Source organism: Odocoileus virginianus, chromosome 8 (assembly GCF_023699985.2).
Source record: "Odocoileus virginianus isolate 20LAN1187 ecotype Illinois chromosome 8, Ovbor_1.2, whole genome shotgun sequence".
Classification (NCBI taxonomy): domain Eukaryota; kingdom Metazoa; phylum Chordata; class Mammalia; order Artiodactyla; family Cervidae; genus Odocoileus; species Odocoileus virginianus.
Genome location: NC_069681.1, coordinates 58,980,273 through 58,985,828, shown reverse-complemented (window position 1 = coordinate 58,985,828; position 5,556 = coordinate 58,980,273). Strand labels below are relative to the sequence as shown.

Genomic DNA, 5,556 nt, shown 5'->3' with positions numbered 1-5,556 from the left:
TGATTTCATATAGTCCCATAATAACCCTTTCTTTTTCTCTACTCCGTTATTGCCCCTTACTCCTTTCCTCTCCTCTGGTAACCACTAGTCTGTTCCCTATATCTGTGAGTCTGCTTCTTTCCTGCTGTATTCACTTGTTGGATGTACATATAAATGATATCCACATATAAACAATATCATATAGCATTTGTTCTTACTATCTGACTTATTTCACATAACACAATGCCCTCCAAGTCCATCTACATTGCCACAAACGGCAGAATTTCATTCTTCATCATGACTTCATTCTTCATGACTGCCATATCTTTATCCGTTCGACTGTTGATAGGTCAGTTGAAGAATTAATCCTCTTTTTGTTGTTATTCAGTCACTCAGTCATGTCTGACTACTTGCGACCACATGGACTGCAGCACACTAGGCTTTCCCGTCCTTCACCATCTTCCAGAGCTTGCTCAGACTCATGTCCTTTGAGTCAGTAACACTATCCAACCATCTCGTCCTCTGTCGTCCCCTTCTCCTTCTGCCTTCAGTCTTTCCAAGCATCAAAGTCTTTTCCAATGAGTCGACTCTTCACATCACTGGCCAAAGTATTGGAGTTTCAGCTTCAGTATCAGTCCTTCCAATGAATATTCAGGACTGATTTCCTTTAGGATTGACTGGTTGGACCTTCTTGCATTCCAAGGAACTCTCAAGGGTCTTCTCCAACACCACAGTTCAAAAGCATCAATTCTTCAGCATTCAGCCTACTTAATGGTCCAACTCTCACATCCATACATGACTACTGGAAAACCATAGCTTTGACTACATGAACATTTACCAGTAAAGCAATGTCTCTGCTTTTTAACATGCTGTCTAGGTTGGTCATAGCTTTTCTTCCAAGGAGCAAGCATCTTTTAATTTCATGGCTGCAATCACCAGCTGCATTGATTTTAGAGCCCAAGAAAATAAAGTCTATCACTGTTTCCATTGTTTCTCCATCTAGTTGCCATGAAGTGATGGGACTGGATGCCATGATCTTGGTTTTTTGAATGTTGAGTTTTAAGCCAGCTTTTTCACTTTGCCCTTTCACTTTCATCAAGAGGCTCTTTAGTTCTTCTTTGCTTTCTGCCATATGGATGGTGTCATCTGCATATCTGAGGCTATTGATATTTCTCTTGGCAATCTTGATTTAGATTGTGCTTCATCCAACCCAGCATTTCACATGATGTACTTTGCATATAAGTTAAATAAGCAGAGTGACTATGTATGGCCTTGACATATTCCTTTCCCAATTTGGAACCAGTCTGTTGTTCCATGTCCATTCTAACTGTTGCTTCTTGACAAGAATATGGGTTTCTCAGGAAGCAGGTAAGGTGTTCTGGTATTCCCATCTCTTTAAGAATTTTCCACAGTTTGGTGTGATCTACATAGTCAAAGGCTTTAGCGTAGTCAATGAAGCAGAAGAAGATATTTTTCTGGAATTCTCTTGCTTTTTCTATGATCCAATGGATGCTGACAATTTGATCTCTTGTTCCTCTGCCTTTTCTAAATTCAACTTGAACATTTGGAAGTTCTCAGTTCATGTACTGTTGAAGCGTGGCTTGTAGGATTTTGAACATTACTTTGCTAGTATGTGAAAGGAGTGCAATTGTGCTGTAGTTTGAACATTCTTTGACGTTGCTGTTCTTTGGGATTGAAATGAAAACTGACCTTTTCCAGTTCTGTGACCACTGCTGAGTTTTCCAAATTTGCTGGCATACTGAGTGCAGAACTTTCACAGCATCATCTTTTAGGATTTTAAATAGCTCAGCTGGAATTCCATCACCTCCACTAGCTATATTCATTGTGATGCTTCCTTATGGCCACTTGATTTTGCACACCAAGATGTTTGGCTCTAGGTGAGTGATCACACCATCATGGTTATCTGGGTCATTGAGGTCTTTTTTGTATAGTTCTTCCATGTATTCTTGCCACCTCTTCTTAATATCTTCTGCTTCTGTTAGGTCCATGCTGTTTCTGTCCTTTATTGTGCCCATCTTTGCATGAAATATTCCCTTGGTATCTCTAATTTTCTTGAAGAGATCTCTTGTCTTTTTCATTTGTTTTCCTTTATTTCTTTGCATTGATCACAGAGGAAGCCTTTCTTATCTCTCCTTGCTATTCTTTGGAACTTTGCATTCAGATTGATGTATCTTTTCTCCTTTGCCTTTCATTTCTCTTCTTAGCTATTTGTAAGGTCTCTTCAGACAATCATTTTGCCTTTTTGCATTTACTTTCCTTGGGGATGGTTTTGATTACCACCTCTGGTACAATGTCATGGACCTCCATCCATAGTTCTTCAGGCACTCTGTCTATCAGATCTAATCCCTTGAATCTATTTGTCACTTCCACTGTATAATTGTAAGGGAGTTGATTTAGGTCATACCTGAATGGTCTAGTGGTTCTCCTTAATTTCTTCAATTTAAGCCTGAATTTTGCAATAAGGAGTTCATGATCTGAGCCACAGTCAGCTCCTGATCTTGTTTTTGCTGATGGTATTGAGCTCCTCCATTTTCAACCATAAAGAATATAATCAATCTTATTTTGGTATTGATCATCTGATGACATACATGTGTAGAGTCGTCTCTTGTGTTGTTGGAAGAGAGTGCTTGCTATGACCAGTGTGTCCTCTTGGCAACACTCTGTTAGCCTTTGCCCTGCTTCATTCTGTACTCCAAGGCCAAGCTTACCTGTTACTCCAGGTATCTCTTGACTTCCTACTTTTGCATTCTAACTCCCTATGATGAAAAGGATGTCTTTTTTTGGTGGTAGTTCTAGAAGGTCTTGTAGGTTTTCATAGAACCATTCAACTTCTCTTTCTTTGGCATTAGTGTTTGGGGCATAGACTTGGATTACTGTAATAATGAATGGTTTGCCTTGGAAATGAACAAAGAGCATTCTGTCGCTTTTGATATTGCCCCCAAGCACTGCATTTTGGACTCTTTTGTTGACTATGATGGCTACTCCTTTTCTTCTAAGGGACTCTTGCCCCCAGTAGTACGTATAATGGTCATCTGAATTAAATTCACCCATTCCAGTCCATTTTAGTTCACTGATTCCTAAGATGTTGATATTCACTCTAGCCATCTCCTGTATTTGACGACTTCCAATTTACCTTGACGCATGGACCTGACATTCCAGGTTCCATTTGAGTAATGAGATCAAATGTCAAAGATGTAGCATAAGACTATGAATGTTATGCAATATGCATTTATATATATTATGTACATAATACATATATATGTGTCATGTGTGTTCCTGGCTTTTACAGTTGGTGCATCTATGATCCTATTTGAAGTAGATGCCCGCATCGTGATGCTCTGTGCTGTCCTACTGATAATAGATGAGACTGACTTCCCCTGCCTCCCTTAATTCTCTCTCAGAAGTTCTTAGGAGTTCTGTGTGTAAGTCAGGTGTCCTCTGCATCACCTTGTTGGTGTTATACAAGTTTTTCCAAGTCCCATGAGATAGATGTGAGATCCTCCAAAGCCAGAGGTTGTCACTCTACATCCTTCTCGCTGTCACCTTGCTCCTTACTCCATGGTGTCACTGCTGCCTTTCTCCTCTGGAACTGGTGATTCTCATGCTCTGCATGATGGGGTCTTTCCCGGCAGTCTCCCACCGCAGAGTGACTTGGGTCCCAAAGACACAGTCCTTTCACCCCATCACTCAGGGGTTCCGGGATGTGGGTGCTGGGTCATTGGTGGCTGCACACAAACTGAGACTCTCTGGCATCAGGTATGAGCGTCAACAATATTCTGTTTACTTCTAAGGTCTGATTTTTTTTCTCCCTCGAGGGGAAAGGGGCAGTTTCACATACCTCAGTCTAAGATTGAACCTAAATATGATCAGAATTCAAGATCTTTCCCAGGGGATCTGGGACCCCAGGTAAGTTCAAGTACATTGGGTTTCTGCTTCTGTGATCCTCAATAATCTGTGACAGTTTTGAGCCTGTCTGCTCAGTGCATGCAAGGAACATCTAAGAGAGATGATGTTTGTTTTTCTAATTCTGCAGAGGCAGTGAAAGGAATGAATTGGTATTGGAGAAGGACAAGTGAATATCTGGGTCAAATGTTAAACTTCTGGAAACTTCTTTTTTGAATCATCTGGGTGGAACCAAGTAGATAAGGGGTCTCATTCGCCAATCCAACCACATCACAGATTTATTCAAGAATCAACTCCATCAAAGGCATTTTGTTTTCTGAAAAATGGTTTATTTATTTATTTTTTTTTTAGGGAACCCACAGTTCAATTTTATTCAGAGCAAAGAAAAGAAACTTTCAATCATACTAGAAGAAACTGGGCCATAAGTTTGGGAACTGTACTGAAACTACACATGCAATGAGGACAACATTCTGCTAATACAATTGACTGCTGCATTTGTTGACTGTTTTTCTAATATTAACAATTATAAACAAAGCAGTGCAACTAGTATTTGGAATAATCCTTACAATGTTACAGCGTTAGACACGAAATTTCACTTCTCCTCACACCACTGGTTCTCTTTGCGTACCTGGGCTTCCTCTTCCTCAGTAAAATCATTTTTGATATTGAATGTCTTTCGAATCTCCTCAGGAGTTTTCCCCTTGATCATATTAGCAACAGTCTTGCAGGTAACATCAAGCAAACCTTTGATGTCTAAGTAGTTTGCTGCCAATATAAGCTCAAAGAGTGTCCCTTGGTCAACTTTCAGAAATTCTTGATCCCAAACAGGTATATCATCTGTTCATTTTTCTTTGTTCTCATCATCCTCAGGAGGAGGAGGATCATCCTTGTGGTGGGTGCACCACTGAATGACCTTTTTCAATATTGCTGCATTAACATTTGGCAAGGGGACTGGATCATCATCTCCTTCATCATCCATTCCTAAATCTTCCAACATAGTCTTGATGGTCACAGACTGTTTTGCAATTTCAACATCAACTTCGAATATCTCTCCATCAGAACTCTGCAGCTTAATTGAAGTCATGGTATTAGGTCTCAAAGAGATAGAAGGCCAGAGGCTGAAGTGAGCAGGGAGGCGTCGTCAAACAGCAAAACCTAAAGGTGGAGAACAAGGCCAATTAAACTTTTTCAGTTCAATTCAGTCACTCAGTCATGTCCAGCTCTTTGCAACCCCATGAACCACAGCATGCCAGGCCTCTTCGTCCATCACCAACTCCTGGAGTTCACCCAAACCTACGTCCATTGAGTCAGTGATGCCATCCAACCGTCTCATCCTCTGTTTTCCCCTTCTTCTCCTGCCCTCAATCTTTCCCAGCATCAGGGTCTTTTCAAGTGAGTCAGCTCTTCGCATGAGGTGGTCAAAGTATTGGAGTTTCAGCTTCAACATCAGTCTTTCCAATGAATATTCAGAACTGATTTCCTTTAGGATGGACTGGTTGGATCTCCTTGCAGTCCAAGGGAGTCTCGAGAGTCCTCTCCAGCACCACAGTTCAAAAGCATCAATTTTTCGGTGCTCAGCTTTCTTTATAGTCCAACTCTCACATCCATACATGATCACTGGAAAAACCATAGCCTTGACTAGACGGACCTTTG

General features: G+C 40.8%; 1 pseudogene; it reads right to left on the bottom strand.

Moving 5' to 3' along the window:
* Positions 1 to 4,230: 4,230 nt before the first annotated feature.
* LOC110135357 (S-phase kinase-associated protein 1 pseudogene) lies at positions 4,231 to 5,002 on the bottom strand (annotated as a pseudogene).
* Positions 5,003 to 5,556: the final 554 nt, after the last annotated feature.